The sequence below is a fragment of the Lissotriton vulgaris genome, chromosome 1_1 (genome assembly GCF_964263255.1).
Source record: "Lissotriton vulgaris chromosome 1_1, aLisVul1.2, whole genome shotgun sequence".
NCBI lineage: Eukaryota > Metazoa > Chordata > Amphibia > Caudata > Salamandridae > Lissotriton > Lissotriton vulgaris.
In genome coordinates, this window is record NC_141685.1 from 965179718 (window position 1) to 965205245 (window position 25528).

Below are 25528 nucleotides of genomic sequence, written 5' to 3' on the forward strand. Positions count from 1 at the left end.
CGTTACAACGCAAGTCGTAGCCACGACTTGCGCTGGAGGGCGCTACAGGATAAAGAATAGTATATTTACTATTCCAACACCTTCCCTAGTATCCACGGGGACTAGTGTTAGAATAGTAAATTATACTATTCACTATCAGTGCACCCCAACGCAAGTCGTTGTAACGACTTGCGTTGTTAAAGACGCGTTGCAAAAGCACGCGTTGTGACGGTACGCGTCGTAACGTCAAACACCCCCTTGAGGGTCCCTAACTAACCAAACACTTTGTACATGAGATCCCACCTTACTCCATAAACTAGTTTTACATACTACCTATATTCACATCATAAACTTGTCGTACTTGGTACCTTCATTACTTCCCTTACATAAATCAAGTTCCTCCACACTCTCAGCACTAATCCAGTCCGTGTGGACTATTTCGGAAGCAACTCTGATGAGGGCACCTTTTCCCTGCATGATGCTATGACCTCTATTCCTAATGTGTTCTCATATCTCTCAAACACTTTCCATCAGTTTCCTTTCACGACATTTACCTCCTCAGTATCTGATAAGTCCATAACACTTCATCTGCAGGTTCACCACTCATCCTACTTCCAAATGCTGATCTCACCGCTTTCTTAATAGAAGCCTTAATCTCTTTTCTTATTAGATGCTTCAGGACGTCCTCCTATGCATTCTCCCCAACACACTCTCCTGAGCTTTTCAATCGGCCATAATACAAATATCACCCCCTTAAGCACCTACATTAATTTAATGCATCTCTGCACATTAACCTGAAACTGCTGACTTATCACTCGCAATCAGCTGTTAACTGTTAGTAGAACACATTCCCATCTGGCACGTTTCCCCCAAATGTGCCTAGTGCTCTTATCCCAATAGGAACCATGCCAATCCATCAGGGCTACCAAATCTCATGGAACTAGAGCATTTAGTGGATGGCATCATACACTACAGAGCTGTTCATATCCTATGCCAATCATCTACTTTCTCAAGAGCTTGCAGACTAGCTGACCTTGTACCACGAAGGTTTCAAGATCTTAAAACACCTACATGTTTAACCCACCCACCACCTCAGCTGCAAAATAATACTAATTTCTGAAAATACACATTACTTAAAACCTGTACGATTATCCTACATAGCTTGTCATGATGATTATGTACTTCCCTGCTTAAAGAGTGCCCAAGCCTAGTGTCCAGAAATTGGAAAACCTTCCACAAATAAGTCATAGAGATGACACAAATAAACAGCCATGACGCAACCTATGCTACACAAATCCTAACAATAGCAAGACACCAAAATAACCAACCACGTGAAAATATACTTACCTAACGGGGATCAGCAATCAAAAGTGGAAGGGTTGTTAGAAGCCAAAAGCTATTGAAGTAAAGGACATTCTAGACTAGAGTTAGAAGTTTCTAAGAATTAAATAAGCTGCTGAGGTGTGACAATTAAAGAGTTAGATAGATAATTCTGGCCTCTAGTTTTGCCATAAAATTGTACATGATGGATGAGTCGGTGCAGGGCAAGCCTGTTACTACGGAGCATCCGTCACCAAGGACGTGTCCATGGTATTATAGTAAAATAATGAACTTTGTGCCCCTAATATAGTGAAAGGAGGGTTCAATGGATGTAAATTATTACCCCTATGCAGTGCTCCTCGTTATAGTAACAACAAACTTACTATAACGAGGAGGACTCCTAAGTGTAATGAATGTTAATGTTAATGTTAATGTTATGGGTGTCTTATATAGCGCTCGGCTACTCCATGGAGTGTCCCGGCGCTTTTTCCAACCCACAACAGACTACAGAAAAGAATGGCAGAAAGGAAGAGGGAAAAAAAAACAGGTTACTGTCCGTACAGCCATGTCTTTAAGTCCTTACTGAAGACCAGCAGACTCAAAGTACATCGGAGTGACAGAGGAAGGCTATTCCATAGCTGGGGAGCCAGGCGTTTGAAGGAGCGTCCCCCAATCCTAGCCTTAAAGATTACTGGTAAGTAAATAATTCATTTTCTCTGGATATTTCTGACAGATAAGCATTACAAGAACCCTGAGACTTGAGGCAAACTTTAGATCAGGTGTCCCAGACAAGTAGCTTGTGAGCTACGGGTAGCTCTTCAGCTCCCTGTAAGTAGCTCTCCTGTGTGCTACCTACTAGCTTTTGCTTGGGTGAATTTATATACATGTATATCAAAATTGAGAATGTATATATTTAAGACGAAATTGTGTTTCTTTTCAGAACTCATAAGCTGATATCTGGAGAAAAGGACTGAATTTCCAAAATATATTTGAAGCTGATATTTGTGTGATAAATCACTTGACATAGTGGAAACTTTTTACAGGTGTTATTGCCTTGGTGCTGAGGCACTGCAGCTATGACTGGTATGTGTTACCCATGTAGAGGCATAATATATTGTCATGGGCTTTTTTATATTACTGCTGGCAACCATGCCATATGCCCTGATTTAATCACTGGCAGTGATCTTGCATATGGTGGGCACTAATGCAACGTCTTCCCCTGTGGTCACTATTACAACACTTATACCATTAGTAGCTCTCGATGCCTTTTATTGAACATAGGTGTCTCTTATTACATAAAAGGATGGAGACCCCCTGCTTTAGACAGTAAAGTAGGATGTGGAAGTTCTGTGTTGGAGATACTATGAGTGATTGCACAAGCGGGTCTGAAGGGCAGTTGGAACTAGACTGTGCTGTAAGTGTGGATGGCAGTGCAAACCGTATTCATCAACTCTGAGAATGCATTCAGGTGTTTGAGGATATTGATTGGAACAGCATCTGTCTCAACTGTTTTCGCACACTTTGGTCATTAAAATCAAGGATGCACTTTAGACCGTGAAGAATTCTTAAAAAATCATTATCTAAGAATGCAATTTCGATTTGGAATAGGCTGTCACCTCTTACCACTTTTGACGTCCCCCATAGACCTGTCTCTGACTGGGGCTCTGGACTTAGTGCAGCTGAATTACGCTCATGGAATGCACATCTGCTTGCTGGTTTATAAGGCTAAATATCCCCCAAGGGTGCAGAACCGGGCAGCCACAGGGGGGGGGAACATATTTTACTGCTCTAAGAAAGGAGTCAGCAAGAGCTTGGATGTCCAGACATTGACTCAAACTGAATTCTTCGAAGATGGAGGTAATGGTCTTTGGCATTCTTTCTCCTGTCTGGTCCTCCCGAAGGTGGCCAGATAATATGGGCAGCCCCCTGTCCCAGTTACTAAGGCCAAAAATCGTGGTGTCATCTTTGACGACAAGTTGTGATTTAAATACCATGTTAATGCTGTGGTCTCTTCTTGCTGTTATACCCTCAGAATGGTAAAGTAAATGTTCCCTTTTATCCCAGCTAAAGTTAGGAAAATTATCATCTCCGCCTTGGTATTGTCCAAAGTGGACTATTGCAACAGTTTACTGATCAACGCTCAGTAAACAGTTTTAAATAAGTTACAGCTGGTTCAGAAGACAGCTGCTAGGAGGCTCTCTGGCACACCAAAATTTCATTCTGTTTCTAAGGTGATCAGACCACTACATTGGTTACCAATGAGAAGCAGAATAAAATTCAAGGCACTGTGCATTGTCTATAAACTATCCAGAATATAGAGCCAGAATTTCAGAACTCATTGAAGATCTACTCTCCCAGCAGACCCCTGCGCTCTACTGGTGAAAACCTGCTGGTAGTCCCCAGAACATATAGAACTAACTGGGATGACAGAAGCTTTGTGGTTGCCATGGCTAAGTTATGGAATTCTCTTCCCCCTCAGATCAGAGCCCTTCCCACCCTATTGGCGTTCAGTAAAAAATTAAAGACCTGGCTTTTGAACCAAGTAGGTTTTTAACTACCTTGGTTCGTGACACAGGAGAAGTCTAGCACCGAGACACCAGATAGTATTTGTGCGCTTCACAAATTGTTATAACATAACATTGCTACTCACGGATACAGCAAAGCACTCCCATACAAAAGCTATTAAAGCAAATACAATAACACCTCACAGAAACTAAAGTTAGAATAATTAAATGATTTCCACATTTATGTTATACATGAACATAATCATTTTAATGTTTTAAAAAGTATATGAAATTATTATTACATTTTTTATTTTAAAAAGTAATTAATGTACTTTAAAAAACAAATAATTTAAATGAAGTATGCACATAATGTTTAACAAAATGTACTGCATATTAAATAAATAATTTGTGAGGGTGAGAATTGTTTAAATTTCTGTTTAAAGATAATATTTATACTTGTATATGTTTAAATCAGTTACATATTTAATACATAATGTGTTGAGTTAATGTGTTGTAACATTTTATTTTACCAGTTCTAGGGTGAAAACAAAAATCCAAAATGAATTTACATTTTTTACATGAATTATTTTTAATAGTAATAATAAACTTTATGTTGTGTCATAGGTAAGTACTTCCAGAAGACTTGGTTAGGTTACAGATGATAAGTTTATTAATCTTAGATCTTCAGATAGGTTTTCCAGTAGATATGTAATTAGGGCTCCCGGTTTTCCGTTTTTACAGATTTATACATATAAATACAGACGGAAAACAAGTTTTCCTTTGTCTGTATTTATATATATAACGGGAAAATACGAGTACATTTTGCTGTGCTGCCATCTGGTGTCTCCCCCTTCTTAGAGGGTTAAGAGGCTTCAGCCCGGGCTGAGACGCACCCGAGTACTTCACAGGTCTTTGAAAGACCGGAATCGCCGCCACAAGGGATTCGTGACGTCGCCCCTTGCCCCTAAACCTTGAGACGTGCCACCTGTGAACCCAGCCCGCAGTACCTTCTTCTGTCCCAAGAGGGCCGAGTCGGAGGCGGGAATCAACTGCAAGGTGAGTCTGCAGTTGTGCTCAAAACGGCGGCTCAAAAGTTCAAAAGCTGCAGGGCAGAGATACTCACCTCTGCCCCCAACTCAGACTTTCAAAGGGGAACAAATTGATTTGTCTGCCTTCAGACTTACACCATGAAAAGAAAAAGATTTTTCAGGACCGGGTAGTAGCTGATTTAGCTCGATTTCCATCACTTTGTGATTTAATTAACCAGGTTTCCTCCCACATTTTAAAAGAGAAGTTATTTATAAAACCGTTTTGATATTGTATTGCTGTGTGCTGTAAAGAAGCGCACAACTTTGTGTCCATGTTTTATATTTGTAAAAATGTATTTCTTAGGCAATTTATTGTATTTTTTAAAGTCTTGCGCAGACTTGGGTTCATAAAAGTTTGTAAAGAAAGTTGACTGAGGATTAGAAGTCATGTCTAAAAACAAATTTAAGCTGCATTGATTATTTAGAACAGTGCAGACATAGTCACAATGCTGTTTATACCCTGTTAATACAGAATTGGCCATAAACCCATTTATGTAGCGACCTTATTTTTGAAGTTTTGATGTGAAGAAGACGCTTCCAACAACTTCATGACCTATTAAAAGTGCACGTCAACAGTCAAAAAAAAAACGGCGGCTGGTGGCAAACGCAAAATAGCAAGGATTCTCCCTTTTAAATCACAGGGCAGGTAGCCCTCTTTCTTTCCCCCCGCAAATCCACCTTTTAACATCAGTGGGGGCCAGCACCCTTACTCTAGTGCACCCCCTCATTAAGGCACATTTCATTAGAAACGGACCTGCTTTCCCGCTTTCCACACTCGGGATTCTTTGTTTTAATCAGGTCCATGCCCCCACATTCCTCCAGAGCGCTCCTCGAGGGCACCTCGGCTCGCTTCTGCCCCAAAACGAGTGGCAGGCAAGGGGACACCACATCCTTGTAAAAACGAGTGATTTTGCAAAGTTTGACATTGAACTAATTTTGAACCTGTGTGGGCAAATACAGGGCTCAGCCACAGAGGGCTTTATTTACGGAGCCACAATGTTGCCCTAAGCACAGGAAAAAAGTGCACAACTAAGATGGCAAAACCAACGCTCCAGTATGGGGAGCTTGCCATAAAAATTGAAATTGAGCAGCGTGTTATCTGCTTTATAGCAACAAGCAAACACGTGCAGGCTCAGACGGGGCTTGCTTATTATGACTCCTGCTCGGCCCATAACAATGGCCTATTCTGAGGGTTCATCAGGCCTCCAAATGTTCAGGTCTCCTGACTGGGTGTGAGCAGCCAGGAGCCTCACACCTAGAAGCAAATGCCACAGATGGGAAACAAAGGCTCACACCTGTTATCACTTCACACATACTTAAGAGAGGCATCTTTTCACTTTGTCCAGGCAGCTGAAGGCAGTGTGAGTTTCTCTCAGTGGGGCTGGATGGAGTTCAGTGGGGGAGAGAATGTGGCACTCTGCCAATGACAGAAACTGCAAGGCTCTGAGACAAACGGCTTGTGATAGCACTTTTACGCATATTTGGGACATTTTGCAAATGGGAAAGTTTGTTTTCAGATGAATGTATAGTGTTGACCAATAACCAGCGACGGCCCGTGGAGGGAGTTACGGTGGGGCAGGAGGGCGGGGAGGGGGAGGGGCAGGGCGGAGGTTGCTAAAAACGGGCAAATGGATAATTACAGGTAAGTAAACAATTTAATTAATAAAACGAATTTCGTAGTGCGCCTTGCATCGCAAAATGCAATGCAGTGCGAGCTACGAAATTCGTTTTATTAATTAAATTGTTTACTTACCTGCAATTATCCATATGCCGGTTTTTAGCAACCTCCACCCTGCCCCTCCCCCTCCCCCTTCCCGCCCTCCTGCCCCACCGTAACTCCCTCCACGGGCCGTCGCTGCCAATAACAACTGAGCGCATGTGTGCATTGTCAATTTAAATAAATGTGGCAAAATACTAGCTGTAGCGTCGTCTTTTGCTTGCGGCAAAAATAAATGTGGATAACTACAGACGGAAATGGAAAAAAAAAAAATACCATAAAACTGGGAGCCCTATGTGTAATCAAACCCCCACCAGGAGAAGCCTCTCTGCTGCGCAGCCCAGGATCCAACTGACAGTCCCACTCACAGCATACCAAACATTCCAATGACATCAAATTCACACTATCATTCTACACTCACTGGCTTTACAGCACAGGCAGAGAAACAGGGAAGATGTAAGGTACAAAACCTTAGATTTAACACTTTATTAATTTTGCTTATACTTTCCCATTTAAAGATCTCTACCACGAATGCAGAGACCCCCACCTACTTGTGCAAAGTAACTAGTAAAAACACTAAAAGTGGTAGAAGTTTCCACCCCCATATCTCAGGGGATGGAGGGATGTAAGTCTACACCTAGGCGACAATCTACACTCGGAAACAGTGAATAGCAAAAAGGTGTAGAATTACACTTAGATGAGATAGTAAATGTAAATGTGAGTACATATAAACATGTATATTTACATTTGCCCTGGGGGCTGCTCAGTCAGGTGAAAAACTGAGTAGCTGCTTTAAAGCCACTCGGTGTTTTCACAGTGCAGGCGGCAACCTGCCTATACTTTGTAGAGGGATTAGTGCTCCGCTTGCCGGCAGGTGCAGTCTATGACTGCACCCGCCTGCAAGGGGATATCCGGGAGGTCCATAGGACCCCCTTTACCCCCTGCAGAGGGCTGCTCTTTAGGTGGCGCACTGACATTGCACCTCCTGACAGCCTCTTTGCCTCTGCACCTACATCTGTAATACGGTGCGGGCACAGTGGCAAAGGGATTCTCTCACTGGCATGGGGCACACCCCCATGCAAATAAGGGAACACCCCCTGCAGATATCGCTGGAGCTTTATGTGCACCAGCACTATCGATATTACAGAAGGGGCCACAGAACCATCTACGGCCCTTTCTGTAATACCAAAGTGCCCCGGGGCGTGTAAACCGGCGCAAACACCCATTGCGTCCATAGGGACTCTCCCTGTAATACGGCCTCTGGGAGTCTCCTGACCCCAGCACGCCAAAATCCCTGTAACGGCATCCAATAGAAGTGTGTCACAATTTGTGACCTACCTCATGAATATTGATGAGGCAGAACAAATTACACCCCAGTCTGAATGAACCTTTAATAAATCAACCTATAAGTACAAAGGTCGATTAGCAAAATCAGAACTGAGTCACAAAAAGTTGGTGTCCAATTTGAACTACCTTTTGAGAATCAATTCTTAGTACATCTCGCCCTAATAGAATTCTGTTTCAGTAATTTCCATTTAAATAATGTTTTAGCACCAGTGGCAGAATTGTAGTTAAGTTACTGTTGTCCAACGTAATCAATACTTTAAGGTTCCAGTATGGGTTCTGTGCATCGTTAAAGTACAATGCGGCTGAACATACCCCTATTGACTCAGCCTTCTCTTTCTTTACCAAGATGTCCATGATCTGAATTTTCAAATGTTCCCAAACATAGGCACACAAAATAAGAATTGGCACAGCAAATAAGCCTGGCTTGTTTCAAATGAAGAGTTAGGTAGCAGTTGAGAAACTTTGTATGTTTTGACCCAACTGTCCGAGAAAGTGAATCACAAAATGATGTTAATTCTTTATCTGCAGCAATATGGACTCTTGAAGACCTCACTTCATGAACGGACTAAATTAGCAGAGCTTAAGCTGTACCCTCAAAGAAGAATGTTATTAACTCCTTAGCTGCGCTGAACGCTCCGCGCTAGTGCGGAACGTTCTATTGAGCGGGCGGGGCCGCGACGGCCAACAGATGTGCGCAGCACTACAAAGGTAGTGCACGCGACGGCCGTTGGCCGTCAGAAGCAGCTATGAGGTTAAAAAGAGTCAAAATATAAAGTTTGTGTTTTAAGTAATGAGCAAAAAAGCATAAAGAGCAAAACGTTACATAGTAGACACTTTTGACAAAGGGCCAGTATTGTGTTGCATCTTTAAGAAAACCTATGTGAGTGTACGTCTTTTACATTGCAAAAAATCAAACATGTTAAAATGACAGCAAAGTAAAACAAATGACCATGTAAGTGTATTTAGTAAACAACACTGTGTCTTTATGACAGGCTAAGACATCCAAACAGCATGCATGTCCTAAACAAAAAGGCATAAACCAGCAAATAAAATGTATCTTACTTTGGGGAAAGGTGAGGTCAGAAGAAAGGTGGCAAACCATTGGCAAATAGAACGTCCAGTTTAGACATGCCGGGGCTTTTGGTGTGCACTTAATTATGATCAGTAGCGAATGGAGTAGCTGTGGTCTTGTAAATTCCATACACCACAAAACAAATGCATGTAACATGGTTTAACATAAAGCTCCAGCACAGCATAGAAACAATAACAGAATAAAACTATGGAAAAGCAAATATGCCAAAATGCAAACATGCAACATGCTCCTCATCCCAGCATTTTGGATTGGTATTCCAATGCACCAAAAATCAGCATTTAGTAGGACCATCAGATCTCTTTACCCCAATACCAGTGCACCTGCTGCAACACAACTATCTATGCCCCTGGAACAAAAGATAAAAGTGATACAGTACAAGATATCACATTAAGTTATTAACAAAGTATAAACAACAGAGAGGAACGAGACATGCCTCAGCATAAAACCACTAAACATACTAGAACACTTTCTTAAATGCACATGTCCTTCTGTACTCTTGCACTGCACAGTCTAACAATGTGGCAAATAAGTACTGGCAAAGCCAACAGGTCTGGTTTTGGCAAGTGTGTGACTTTTTTTTATTTTTTCCAAACATTCACAATATTCCCCCCAAAAATGTGCAACATACAGAAATAAAAAACATCCCTAGACCTGACGGGCAATATTCTTCAGACAGCTTTGCACATATGCGCATACAAAATGCCCTTACTCACAGTCAAGAGAACCGACAACTGAATTGGGCTGACCCACTGCCCCATGCTGCATGCTTCAGTCTGTGGAAGCAAAGAGTGAATGCTAAACAGCTCAATAGATGAAGAGAGTAGACCCGAACCTACAGCCAAGGCAGAGACAAGTCTGGTACACACGAGTAGACAGCGTCTATCCACTCTTTATACAAGATGGATGCCATCTACCCTGCCATGAGGTTAGGTCCCAGAGAAATATCCTAAACGTATCCTGGTCTAATTTTCAAACACAGGAACACGTTCAGCAGTCCCTTCATGTTGTCTGCCTTTTGTTTCAAGCAGCAAGGTGCAGGCTGGAGAAGGCTTATCAGATTCCAACTGGGCCCATGACAAAGGCCAAAGTTAAGGGACCGTCAGGCCTTCTTTTGTTGGAGTATCCTGGCTGGGAGCCTCACACATAAATTCAATGGAGGGGAACAAAGATACACAGCTTATCACTTCACAGGTACTTAAGAAAGGCATGCTTTTGACTTTGGTCAGTCCTTGTATATAATATAGCCTTATAGCCCGCCGTAGAGGGCTTTACCGGCTATTAAAGGCCCTCTCCAGCGTTAAAGGCCCCGAGCCGAAGGCGAGGGCCTTTAACAAGGGAGAGGGACTTTAATAGCGGTAAAGCCCTCTACGAAGGGCTATAAGGCTATTAGAACATTCTGTCACTAGAGGACAGAATGTTCTAACAAAAAAACAAAGCCTTTTGGAAGCGTGAGGGGATTGGAATCCCCTCGGGCTCCCTGAAACCTTTGTTCACAGCCAGAGCTGTGAACAAAGAAACATTGGAATGTTGGAGCTCCAGCTTATACCAGCCATTATAAGCCCAGAGCACTCCATTGTTTTCAATGGAGCTTCCAACATTCCAATGTTCTAATAGATATGTATGCTCTGTAAGAATGTCAAATGTGTAGGTCTGTCCAAGGATTAATGCAAAAAAAAAACCTTAACCAAAAAAACACTCATCCCAATGCAGGATGCTAGAGCCCTTTGCATCAATCATACACATTACACATTGACAATAAATCATGTGTGTAAATCAATGTGTAGGATGTGCTACATAAGACAGTGAGGGTTACAAGGTGTAGGAGTCACGTCCTTCATTGCTCACTGTGCTACGTTAGAAGGATGACAATTTATGAACTGCAAGTAACAAAGGGATATCTGACATAATAGCTGTAACTCCCCATTTACAAAAAATAAAAATCTGTTGTCTGTGTGTTACATAGTGTGCTTTGTAGGAGACATATTAAGCCTCTATTCTACTTTGCTTCAAAATTGGGACTAGACAAAACACAGATCTCTCCAGCAAATACGTTATACTCCAGAGTTATTTTACCAATATTGTGTGAAGTTGGCCTAGCATATGATGTCCACTATTCTAGTGGCCACCTTGCACCAGTCCAAACAACCCTTATTGATGGTAGGTTTAAGACAACCTTTATAGAAAGCTATCCTAGTGGTAGCTGTGGAGAGCAGCCTTCAGGCTAAGTCTTGAAGGAATGTAAAGCAGCTTGTTTTACCAGTCTATAATCTCTTGAATGACCAAATGAAAGCAGAGCCACACCAGGTATATATGAGATATAAGTATTTATTCTAAACACACCCCTCTAGTCTCTTTATAAGGCTAGAGGCAAAAGTACAATACAAGAACTTAAATAGCACACAGTAAATTAGCACAGTATACATTTTGCCATAGGGGCCTCACAAACCATATACTAAGAAAGAGGTATAAGAACCACAAGAAGGATAGAAGCAAGGCCTAGGGCCTGTAGAACCGCTGGGGCAACCAGGAACCACATAAGGTAGGGACGCAGGAGACCCACGGGTGTGCAGTGTCTAAAAACCAAGCTGCGAATCACTGATGACTTCTATGTAGAAAGTCGTGATTCGATTTTTAAAGAATAAGGATACTTAGGAGTGGACTAGGAACAAACCTCTTCAGTACTGGACACAGTTCGAGACTCAAGACCCACGGGAGCACCAAAGTACTCATGTTACCTCACCCAGGGAAGCCGAGTGCATAGGTGTCTTTTCGTGTCGGGTTTCGTTGTTGTTTCCAATGAAGAGCTGCAAAGAAGTGCTGCAGGCGTCCAGTAGAAAAGTTTTGATTTTTTGCTGAAGACCCTGGCAGAGGCGAACCCGCCGATGCTGACTACATGGACCACGGTGCTTTGGGGCAACTCGCTGATAGGACAAGCAGTGTGCGACCAATGGTACATAAACTTATATTCAAGCTCCTTCGTTGGAGCTGGTGGGGCTGACGAGCCGGGTTACGCACCTGCGTGCCATGAGTGGTACCGAACCTGAAGACATTTTTTGGCAGCCTATGCAGCACCCCATCATTTATTCCTACTCCCTGCTGACGAGAGGCAACAACCTCGAAACACGTGTCCAGGGATGGCCAACGCGATTTGATTTTTTGCTGAAGACCCTGGCAGAGGCGAACCCGCCGATGCTGACTACATGGACCACGGTGCTTTGGGGCAACTCGCTGATAGGACAAGCAGTGTGCGACCAATGGTACATAAACTTATATTCAAGCTCCTTCGTTGGAGCTGGTGGGGCTGACGAGCCGGGTTACGCACCTGCGTGCCATGAGTGGTACCGAACCTGAAGACATTTTTTGGCAGCCTATGCAGCACCCCATCATTTATTCCTACTCCCTGCTGACGAGAGGCAACAACCTCGAAACACGTGTCCAGGGATGGCCAACGCGATTTGATTTTTTGCTGAAGACCCTGGCAGAGGCGAACCCGCCGATGCTGACTACATGGACCACGGTGCTTTGGGGCAACTCGCTGATAGGACAAGCAGTGTGCGACCAATGGTACATAAACTTATATTCAAGCTCCTTCGTTGGAGCTGGTGGGGCTGACGAGCCGGGTTACGCACCTGCGTGCCATGAGTGGTACCGAACCTGAAGACATTTTTTGGCAGCCTATGCAGCACCCCATCATTTATTCCTACTCCCTGCTGACGAGAGGCAACAACCTCGAAACACGTGTCCAGGGATGGCCAACGCGATTTGATTTTTTGCTGAAGACCCTGGCAGAGGCGAACCCGCCGATGCTGACTACATGGACCACGGTGCTTTGGGGCAACTCGCTGATAGGACAAGCAGTGTGCGACCAATGGTACATAAACTTATATTCAAGCTCCTTCGTTGGAGCTGGTGGGGCTGACGAGCCGGGTTACGCACCTGCGTGCCATGAGTGGTACCGAACCTGAAGACATTTTTTGGCAGCCTATGCAGCACCCCATCATTTATTCCTACTCCCTGCTGACGAGAGGCAACAACCTCGAAACACGTGTCCAGGGATGGCCAACGCGATTTGATTTTTTGCTGAAGACCCTGGCAGAGGCGAACCCGCCGATGCTGACTACATGGACCACGGTGCTTTGGGGCAACTCGCTGATAGGACAAGCAGTGTGCGACCAATGGTACATAAACTTATATTCAAGCTCCTTCGTTGGAGCTGGTGGGGCTGACGAGCCGGGTTACGCACCTGCGTGCCATGAGTGGTACCGAACCTGAAGACATTTTTTGGCAGCCTATGCAGCACCCCATCATTTATTCCTACTCCCTGCTGACGAGAGGCAACAACCTCGAAACACGTGTCCAGGGATGGCCAACGCGATTTGATTTTTTGCTGAAGACCCTGGCAGAGGCGAACCCGCCGATGCTGACTACATGGACCACGGTGCTTTGGGGCAACTCGCTGATAGGACAAGCAGTGTGCGACCAATGGTACATAAACTTATATTCAAGCTCCTTCGTTGGAGCTGGTGGGGCTGACGAGCCGGGTTACGCACCTGCGTGCCATGAGTGGTACCGAACCTGAAGACATTTTTTGGCAGCCTATGCAGCACCCCATCATTTATTCCTACTCCCTGCTGACGAGAGGCAACAACCTCGAAACACGTGTCCAGGGATGGCCAACGCGATTTGATTTTTTGCTGAAGACCCTGGCAGAGGCGAACCCGCCGATGCTGACTACATGGACCACGGTGCTTTGGGGCAACTCGCTGATAGGACAAGCAGTGTGCGACCAATGGTACATAAACTTATATTCAAGCTCCTTCGTTGGAGCTGGTGGGGCTGACGAGCCGGGTTACGCACCTGCGTGCCATGAGTGGTACCGAACCTGAAGACATTTTTTGGCAGCCTATGCAGCACCCCATCATTTATTCCTACTCCCTGCTGACGAGAGGCAACAACCTCGAAACACGTGTCCAGGGATGGCCAACGCGATTTGATTTTTTGCTGAAGACCCTGGCAGAGGCGAACCCGCCGATGCTGACTACATGGACCACGGTGCTTTGGGGCAACTCGCTGATAGGACAAGCAGTGTGCGACCAATGGTACATAAACTTATATTCAAGCTCCTTCGTTGGAGCTGGTGGGGCTGACGAGCCGGGTTACGCACCTGCGTGCCATGAGTGGTACCGAACCTGAAGACATTTTTTGGCAGCCTATGCAGCACCCCATCATTTATTCCTACTCCCTGCTGACGAGAGGCAACAACCTCGAAACACGTGTCCAGGGATGGCCAACGCGATTTGATTTTTTGCTGAAGACCCTGGCAGAGGCGAACCCGCCGATGCTGACTACATGGACCACGGTGCTTTGGGGCAACTCGCTGATAGGACAAGCAGTGTGCGACCAATGGTACATAAACTTATATTCAAGCTCCTTCGTTGGAGCTGGTGGGGCTGACGAGCCGGGTTACGCACCTGCGTGCCATGAGTGGTACCGAACCTGAAGACATTTTTTGGCAGCCTATGCAGCACCCCATCATTTATTCCTACTCCCTGCTGACGAGAGGCAACAACCTCGAAACACGTGTCCAGGGATGGCCAACGCGATTTGATTTTTTGCTGAAGACCCTGGCAGAGGCGAACCCGCCGATGCTGACTACATGGACCACGGTGCTTTGGGGCAACTCGCTGATAGGACAAGCAGTGTGCGACCAATGGTACATAAACTTATATTCAAGCTCCTTCGTTGGAGCTGGTGGGGCTGACGAGCCGGGTTACGCACCTGCGTGCCATGAGTGGTACCGAACCTGAAGACATTTTTTGGCAGCCTATGCAGCACCCCATCATTTATTCCTACTCCCTGCTGACGAGAGGCAACAACCTCGAAACACGTGTCCAGGGATGGCCAACGCGATTTGATTTTTTGCTGAAGACCCTGGCAGAGGCGAACCCGCCGATGCTGACTACATGGACCACGGTGCTTTGGGGCAACTCGCTGATAGGACAAGCAGTGTGCGACCAATGGTACATAAACTTATATTCAAGCTCCTTCGTTGGAGCTGGTGGGGCTGACGAGCCGGGTTACGCACCTGCGTGCCATGAGTGGTACCGAACCTGAAGACATTTTTTGGCAGCCTATGCAGCACCCCATCATTTATTCCTACTCCCTGCTGACGAGAGGCAACAACCTCGAAACACGTGTCCAGGGATGGCCAACGCGATTTGATTTTTTGCTGAAGACCCTGGCAGAGGCGAACCCGCCGATGCTGACTACATGGACCACGGTGCTTTGGGGCAACTCGCTGATAGGACAAGCAGTGTGCGACCAATGGTACATAAACTTATATTCAAGCTCCTTCGTTGGAGCTGGTGGGGCTGACGAGCCGGGTTACGCACCTGCGTGCCATGAGTGGTACCGAACCTGAAGACATTTTTTGGCAGCCTATGCAGCACCCCATCATTTATTCCTACTCCCTGCTGACGAGAGGCAACAACCTCGAAACACGTGTCCAGGGATGGCCAACGCGATTTGATTTTTTGCTGAAGACCCTGGCAGAGGCGAACCCGCCGATGCTGACTACATGGACCACGGTGCTTTGGGGCAACTCGCTGATAGGACAAGCAGTGTGCGACCAATGGTACATAAACTTATATTCAAGCTCCTTCGTTGGAGCTGGTGGGGCTGACGAGCCGGGTTACGCACCTGCGTGCCATGAGTGGTACCGAACCTGAAGACATTTTTTGGCAGCCTATGCAGCACCCCATCATTTATTCCTACTCCCTGCTGACGAGAGGCAACAACCTCGAAACACGTGTCCAGGGATGGCCAATGCGATTTGATTTTTTGCTGAAGACCCTGGCAGAGGCGAACCCGCCGATGCTGACTACATGGACCACGGTGCTTTGGGGCAACTCGCTGATAGGACAAGCAGTGTGCGACCAATGGTACATAAACTTATATTCAAGCTCCTTCGTTGGAGCTGGTGGGGCTGACGAGCCGGGTTACGCACCTGCGTGCCATGAGTGGTACCGAACCTGAAGACATTTTTTGGCAGCCTATGCAGCACCCCATCATTTATTCCTACTCCCTGCTGACGAGAAGCAACAACCTCGAAACACGTGTCCAGGGATGGCCAACGCGATTTGATTTTTTGCTGAAGACCCTGGCAGAGGCGAACCCGCCGATGCTGACTACATGGACCACGGTGCTTTGGGGCAACTCGCTGATAGGACAAGCAGTGTGCGACCAATGGTACATAAACTTATATTCAAGCTCCTTCGTTGGAGCTGGTGGGGCTGACGAGCCGGGTTACGCACCTGCGTGCCATGAGTGGTACCGAACCTGAAGACATTTTTTGGCAGCCTATGCAGCACCCCATCATTTATTCCTACTCCCTGCTGACGAGAGGCAACAACCTCGAAACACGTGTCCAGGGATGGCCAACGCGATTTGATTTTTTGCTGAAGACCCTGGCAGAGGCGAACCCGCCGATGCTGACTACATGGACCACGGTGCTTTGGGGCAACTCGCTGATAGGACAAGCAGTGTGCGACCAATGGTACATAAACTTATATTCAAGCTCCTTCGTTGGAGCTGGTGGGGCTGACGAGCCGGGTTACGCACCTGCGTGCCATGAGTGGTACCGAACCTGAAGACATTTTTTGGCAGCCTATGCAGCACCCCATCATTTATTCCTACTCCCTGCTGACGAGAGGCAACAACCTCGAAACACGTGTCCAGGGATGGCCAACGCGATTTGATTTTTTGCTGAAGACCCTGGCAGAGGCGAACCCGCCGATGCTGACTACATGGACCACGGTGCTTTGGGGCAACTCGCTGATAGGACAAGCAGTGTGCGACCAATGGTACATAAACTTATATTCAAGCTCCTTCGTTGGAGCTGGTGGGGCTGACGAGCCGGGTTACGCACCTGCGTGCCATGAGTGGTACCGAACCTGAAGACATTTTTTGGCAGCCTATGCAGCACCCCATCATTTATTCCTACTCCCTGCTGACGAGAGGCAACAACCTCGAAACACGTGTCCAGGGATGGCCAACGCGATTTGATTTTTTGCTGAAGACCCTGGCAGAGGCGAACCCGCCGATGCTGACTACATGGACCACGGTGCTTTGGGGCAACTCGCTGATAGGACAAGCAGTGTGCGACCAATGGTACATAAACTTATATTCAAGCTCCTTCGTTGGAGCTGGTGGGGCTGACGAGCCGGGTTACGCACCTGCGTGCCATGAGTGGTACCGAACCTGAAGACATTTTTTGGCAGCCTATGCAGCACCCCATCATTTATTCCTACTCCCTGCTGACGAGAGGCAACAACCTCGAAACACGTGTCCAGGGATGGCCAACGCGATTTGATTTTTTGCTGAAGACCCTGGCAGAGGCGAACCCGCCGATGCTGACTACATGGACCACGGTGCTTTGGGGCAACTCGCTGATAGGACAAGCAGTGTGCGACCAATGGTACATAAACTTATATTCAAGCTCCTTCGTTGGAGCTGGTGGGGCTGACGAGCCGGGTTACGCACCTGCGTGCCATGAGTGGTACCGAACCTGAAGACATTTTTTGGCAGCCTATGCAGCACCCCATCATTTATTCCTACTCCCTGCTGACGAGAGGCAACAACCTCGAAACACGTGTCCAGGGATGGCCAACGCGATTTGATTTTTTGCTGAAGACCCTGGCAGAGGCGAACCCGCCGATGCTGACTACATGGACCACGGTGCTTTGGGGCAACTCGCTGATAGGACAAGCAGTGTGCGACCAATGGTACATAAACTTATATTCAAGCTCCTTCGTTGGAGCTGGTGGGGCTGACGAGCCGGGTTACGCACCTGCGTGCCATGAGTGGTACCGAACCTGAAGACATTTTTTGGCAGCCTATGCAGCACCCCATCATTTATTCCTACTCCCTGCTGACGAGAGGCAACAACCTCGAAACACGTGTCCAGGGATGGCCAACGCGATTTGATTTTTTGCTGAAGACCCTGGCAGAGGCGAACCAGCCGATGCTGACTACATGGACCACGGTGCTTTGGGGCAACTCGCTGATAGGACAAGCAGTGTGCGACCAATGGTACATAGTCCAGTAGAAAAGTGTCCGGATTGATCCAAGGGTGGATCGGAGATCTGAAGAACCTGAAAGCAGAGGGGACAGAGTCTGGGTCACTAGCCAGTGACCAGGAAGGCGACAAGAAGATGCCAGCCGATGTCGGGTGATTTCAGGTGATGTAGGTGAAGCTTGACTCTTCAGCCACGAGGTCCAGGAGGCGTCGACGACAACCAAGAGCTGGATTCGAGCTGTCCTACGTCGGATGTTGAGTGCTGCAGTGTCGGTATCCAGGTTGGAACCAACAAGTCTTGGCAACAGCAACCCACACAAGATGACAAGATAGGCTTGGGTGCAGACCAGCAAGGTCTGAGTGACTTACCCGTTGGAGGGGAGTCAGGGCACGTCTGGAGCAACCAGGACAGCCCAAGAAACAAAGAAGATTCCTTTGTGGGAACCCACTAGTCAACGGACCAGGGATCGCGAAGGGGCCTCGAGCAGAAATGCAGGAAGTGGGCCCACAGAACACTCGTGGAGTGTCCAGTTTGTCCAAGCCTCCCCTGCCGGAGTTTCATCCAGCAGCAGGAGGTCAGACTCGTGTCTGTGGCAGCAGCATCCATTTTGTGATGCTGGGGCTCTGTTGAACTTCTACCGGGTTTACCAGTGTGTACATGTCTTCTCTCTCTAGAAGGGTGGAATGCTACCCCCGCTACAAAAACTGGCGGGGGGTAGTATTCCAATGTGTTTGACACCAAACACGACATGTTTTGATGCAGCCATTCCAAAGTTGGCATTCACAGCGAGGTTCTAAATGCACTTAAGAATATATGGTATGGCTGTATCATAGAACAGCTATAAGGAAGGGATTCCAAAAGCTGCAGAGCGGCTCAGCTCATGCTTTGGCACCCTCTCACACTAAAACAAGCACTCTGCCTTCAGGATTGTCAAGGCCTGCCATAGGAGTGACTTATAGGTTTATATGTGTCTATATATATATATATACATATATGGGTAGATAAAGGTATACTATATCTAAAGTAAGGGGTGCTTACACCACCTTACCCAGGCAGCAAGAGCAGATCTGTGGTGCCATTTTAGAAGGCTTCTCAGGGGTGGCATAATACATACTTCAGCCCCTGGTAGGCCTCTGGGGTACCTATGCCCTTGGTAGCTGAGGTACCATATACTAGGGACTCACAAGAGTAACCCAGTAACCAATTTGGAGTGTACCTAATGTACATGCAATCAGTTTAGAGAGGGAAACAGATAGGCAAAAATTGGTGGTAACCTACAATTATTATTATTTCTTGAGATTTAGTTGCAATACAAAGATCTCTGCAGCTGCTACCTTAAACCTATACTTTATTTTAATATGCAGACTTTGCAACCAATTACGCAGAACAGATTTACTGCCACGTTTCTCCTAGTTGCCAATTTCTTTGTGGCAGGATAAAAAAAAAATTTTAAATTGATGAACAGATTTTGCGCTACATCACTTTTTGGGCCTAACGCAAAATATCATTAGTTAAATATTGTAATGCACTCAAATATACTCATGATAGACCTGCTAAACATATGCGTGAGGTCTTAAGATCTGACGTCACCTTGTGTTGACACTTCCTGCGACGTCATGGGATATAGTGACACTTCCTGTGATTCGAGGTCCGGTTGAGTGATGTGTTGTCGCGCAAGGTGATGTCACGATCATACTGCCTAACTTGGTTAGTCCCCCCACTTCTTTTTAGGTTGAGCCTAGCAGCAGCGCGCATGCGCTGCACACTCTGCGAGGCATGCCGTATTAGGGTATGCAGTGGAAGCCACACCCACTCTCCACCCATATTTGTAATTGATTGGTGTCATTGTCCTTCGTAAACGCTGAATTCCGATTCATTATGAGGCTTGTTAGTCCCTCCTGGGTACCGCCTTGTCTCCATTTGGTACCGCCCATAAGGACTGGACCTTTTACTGGTGGAGTTACAAGGTCTGCGTTATAAGTTGGTGAGCACTACTTTATTTAATCCTCTTCCCCTATTCCACCCATGACCTTGCAGCACCCACTTGCTTATATTATTAATGTATTTTTTACTTTACAGCGCAGTCCACTTCAACTATAGCTGCTGCACTTATTTATTTATTTAACGGCACGGTCCGATTTCAAGCGGCCATGCGCCTTTAATAGATTATTTTATTTAATTTACAGCGCAGTCCGCTTTTAATCGGTCACGCACCTAATTGCGGCCATTTCCTAACCTATTTTGCATTTCTTTTTAACTTTTAAATACGCTCAGTTCGCACTGCACAGATGCAGAGGTCCTTTGTTCCCCCTCCAGATCAGACCCCTCCCACCTTTCACATGCCTGTGCGCCTTTATTTATTTATTAGCTGTCCCGTGAGCTCCAGCTCACATGTCAAAGTCTGAACAGGTGTGTAACAGTGTGAGAACCTCAGTTGGGGTCTGTGTTGTGAAGCATCCTCAGTCCCACTCCCTAAAAAGCAGCAACGGAGCACCAGGTGCACAGCGCATTTACGCGTAGAATCTGACCCTGCGCTCTTCTCGGCCTCCCCGGCCCCCTCGATTTCTGCAGCTGAAGGTGGCACAGTAGCGCAGCATGGTGCAGGTAGATTCGGTGCCCTGTGTAGGGGCCCGACCCATGGGCACCAGAAAAATAAGGAAACACTGTGCCCCGACAGCTGGCGTGACCCCTGCCCTTTCATTTACCAGGCTCGCACTGACGGACATTTTGGAATGAGGGTGTTCGGTATTAAATATGTGTGCTGAAAATGAAACTGCAGCCATAGACGTATGCATTGACAATATACAAGTAGTGAAGCTGTCGGAAGAGCATTGTGTGCGAATGTTGCCCATGTCAGCATATGGTTTACATATAGAGGTCAGTTCTTCCATACAACAGTTTGAGCATTATTTCCAAGATAGGTACTGGTGTGTCCAATTTGCTCTTTGGCGTCATCGGCATAAGATTGCTTAATTGCTTGCTACTTAATGGATAACTAATACACCTCTTTCTGAAGAAGACCGATGGGGTGGCAACAGTTTTGCTTTAAGTAATCAAGGTTAAAAAGGTAACAGCACGTGATGAACATTATGATAACCTGTTTTCGCTCTTCTGGTCGCTATGTAATGTTTTTTGTTAGCACATCAAAACAGTATGTCTGCTAGGTCCAGTGATTTCATCTATGTCCTTAATTCTATTTAATTTTTCTTTTCCTGAGAGATAGTTATTATTGTTAAAAATTATTCGCACCGATCATTGCCCTGGGGAGGATGAATGACCGAGTCATCCATGTTGTAGTTTGAATCTCTAATTTCCAGATTAGACAGATGGAAGCTGCTAGTGCTTAACTGCCAGTACTATCTTGCTGGCTGTTGGATAATAGGTTTGTTTTTACAGACAGTCTTTATGAGCGATCTAAGCCGGGTTGGTGCACTCTGGTGCATCAGGTTTCCTTTAACGATTAGACTGATCAGCTAGTTCAGTTGCATGACATACACTCCAGAGAGCATACACAATGGGGGTAGGCATTGGTCCGAGTATAAAAAAGCATAGGGGAGAAAAATACAAATGACATTGACTAATCATCTGTCAAGGTCGGTAACCCCCAACCATGGTATTAGGTTTTAAATTCTGAGTTGTGTTTCTCCAGACCAATCACTATTAAATCACCAATCACTACTAGTTTGGTTGCCATGAGACTCCTACACCTTGTAGTCCTTCGTCTTATGTAAAATCTCCTATAAAGTGAGTTACACACGTATACTTGGTTGTCTCTGTGTAATGTGTGTGATGTAAAGTGCTCTGCCACCCTACACAGGTATGAGTGGCGCTGTAAATCAAATTAAATGCATCTGAGAGAGTGTATGGTTATGGAAACTTGAGGGGGACTGTTAAAGGGTGGTAGTGAGGGAATCTGTGGCGGAGGGTGACATTGGGGGGTACCAACAAATATTGTCGCACAGGGCTCCACCAGTGCTAAAGCTGACCGTGCCCTTGAGGCCAATCCGCCTCACCCATTGGTACCTTCATTGTCCTTGTTCAGCAGTAGTAGCTGCAACTCACCAGGGATCTGCAATGTAGGATTTACACGGACACCAAACTAAGTTTAAAAACTCCACAGTCTCTGCTTCATGCACAAGCACGTTTAACATGTGCTGCCTGCTTTGGGGGCACTGAAATTATGCAGCAATGAAAGACAACATTATGCAGCAGTGTTGACTAAATTATGCAGTAAAAGAGAGGCTGCAGTGTAATGCAATATATTTTCTGATCTTTATTATTTTCACATTTTTACACATAGTAACAGTCTCTGCAAAGACTTTGCCTTATTAGTACCAGTGTAACATACAAATGCAGCAGTGACAAAGGTGATCAGTCAACCTTTGCAAAGGGCCGTCCACTTTGCAGGAACACAAGTCACATTTTTTAGTAACTTTTGATCTGTTTGAGCTACAAACAATGTATTAGTTACAATTGTCAGATTGTGCTACAGATGATGTATTAGGTGGCAAATATGGCTGAGCCATAATTATGTGGAAAACATTTGCAAACTAGGATATGTTGCCATTTATGTTTGAACAGCTCTTGTGGAAAAAGGGAGAAGTGCTGATGACAGAAATGTCATGGCTCATAGACAACGGCCTGTGATTCCACTTTTAAGCGTATTTTGGACATTCTCTGATTAGAAATGTATCCAACTTTATGAATATATTTTAATGTCAATAACTCAAATTAAGCCTTAAATAATTGTGTGCATCCATTGGTTGAATTAAATAAAATAGTAAGATGTAACTGGCCAGTGAAATGCCAAACAAATCGAAAAATTGGGGATGTTTTGTGCATCCTGGACATACGTCTAACTCCGCCCACTGATCCAATCCTCGGGTTATTCCCACCCTCTGATTCTCCGCCCACCGTCCCCCTACTTTTTCCCCCCACTTCGACCACTGCTTTTATTTATGTTATGGGTTTTAAAACATAAATAAAAGTCATTTACAATACGAATAGCTGCCTTAAACCCTCGGAAATGCGAGTACTATTGCATTGCAAATGCTTGTTTTGGACTTGTACTTTACCTACAGCTGTATCTAGACCAGACCTTAAAAACATAGATCCAGGCGAGCACGCGTGCTGAAACTTACTGGCCTGCGGCAGAGTTCTTGGAACTACGTTCCGTTCCCGGAACTGAACAGCATTTATTGCAAAGCAGTTTCTCCCTCCTCCTTTTCTAAACGTGCGCGCGGTTCAACAGTTCTGGGAGTCCCTGGCGCGCTCCCCGCAGCCCACTGGCCCCTGCCTTGAGACTGAACACACACCACGGAAGGCCTTATACAAATAATATCCATCATGTGTGAAGTTAACCGCTCGCTTTCTAGCGCACCCTTGGCAGATCCGTCACACTACGTAAACGATTACTGTCAAACAGCACGATTAGATTTACAGTGTAGCCCACAGACTGGGTCGAAGGCGGACTCTGTCCTCTGGGGTTTAATCCCGTGACCTTGAAAATACTCACATACCTCAGCAGCAAGCGCTTCTAGTGCCCAGGTCGCCGGACGACCAAGCCCTCACCCACCTTATAAACATCTCCATTGCTTTGACTTCCTGTCTCGCGTTCACCGCTTTCGGACCCTCACACCCCCTCACCACTCACGCCGAAGCACCTAACCATCACTACGCGGCGTCTTCACCCCCCCCCCCCCCCTTTAAACATCACGTCAATTCGTCACCCTCCTACCAGTCTTTAAACCACCGCTGTGCCCCCCAAGTTCAACCCCTTCTGTCATACGCCGCTCCTATCACCCCCTGCCGCAGCGTCTAGGAATCCTGCCACCTCTGTTACCCTCACACATCAACGCTCCCATAGGTCTGCGTCTGAGCAGCTACCCCTCGTTCTACCTCTACTAACCCTCATACCGTCACCACATCTATTAATTGTGTATCATAACTTCCAACTCCCAAGTAACATTGACTTAGGGATAGGGGCAAAGTTTAGTGCATCGCCGTTTCGTTAGGGCACTTTCATTAGGATGATGGAAACAATGGTCTATAATAAACACGTGACAATGGCACTTGCTGTATTATCGAGCGGAGGAATGTTGCAAAATGCATGAAAAGCTTAGTCGCACATTGGTATACCGCTCAGTGTTTCCTTTGCATTGTCAACATAAATACACTTACATATAACATAATAATAATAAACGCCAAACACAACCATTGACCGTCGTTTCAGCTGGTCTACCCCTCACACCAACTCACCCAGCCCCATACTCCCTCTGGTCATTCTCATACCATTAACACCCCTTGGAATAATAAACCACCACTTCTAGCAGCCTCTTCACTAGGTTGCCCCTTTTCTGCTCCTTATACCGGCTATTTCAACATTTGTCCCACGTTTCTCCCCCTCTTCCAACCTTCAAAGCAGTCTTCAAACACTTCCAGCCTTCCACGCCATTTCTTCGCAAACTTGGACGGGCACTTTCCAGCGCCTAGAGGCTGTCCTGTACACGACACAATAAGAAAATACGACTGTCCTCGCATACCTACGCACCATCTCTCTCGCGTTCCTGACCACCCATCAAAACTAGGGCAGTTGTATAGTCACTATGGGCAGATTTACAAGCCCCTTGCGCCACCTTTTCGTCACTTTTCCCATGTTAAAAGTGAAGCAAAAGTGGCGCAAGGGCCCAGTGCCCCTAAGTTTGGGGGAGTGGGCTTCGGATTTCCCAGCTATCACTCTGGCATGGAATGTAAAAGTACATTACAGACAAGCAGGGCGCGTGAGGGGCTTCAGGGGCACTAGAAAGGGAGAGCAGTACTGATGGGTGCGGGTACTAGGAGACAATAAAACACAATATATGGTAAAATAATCAACGCCGTTGAGCACTTTTGAACACACATAGAGAGAGACTGGGTGTTCCTGTCTGTGGGGATGTAAACATTCCTTGTGAAATCCGACACCCTCCTCACGGTACATACTGAAAGCACCTGGCTGCGTCAAACGAATACCAAAAAATGCTTTTATTTGTGGGGTGGGGGGGGGGGTATGACCCCCCCCCCCCCTCAGGAAGTTACGCCTCTCAACAAAATGGGAAGTACGATACTATCTGCACCTTAGGGTCGTTTAGGGCGTATCTCCGAGTGGGCAAGCCCTTCCGAGTTGCTGTGCCCCACAGATCCCTTATGTTTGGGGCGGCGGAAAGCAGCAGGCGCGCGGGACGCCTGGGTACCTTTGCTCCCCTCCAGGAAGTGAACGGAGGCGACACTCGGCTGAGCGCTTGCCGTATTCTAAACGAGGAAGGAACGACGGGGACTGGTTGGAGGGGGTCGTCGTTACTTGTAGCCCATAAGATTTTCCTTACCCCCCTCGAAAATCCGATGTTCTGAAGAGTTCGACGCACATA

The 25528-nt window shown here is 46.2% G+C and overlaps 1 protein-coding gene across 8 annotated transcripts in view; it reads right to left on the bottom strand.

Moving 5' to 3' along the window:
• The window catches only part of STAT6 (signal transducer and activator of transcription 6), a 725020-nt gene that overhangs the window by 699120 nt on the left and 372 nt on the right, over positions 1-25528 (bottom strand). The gene's annotated exons all lie outside the window — the stretch shown is intronic.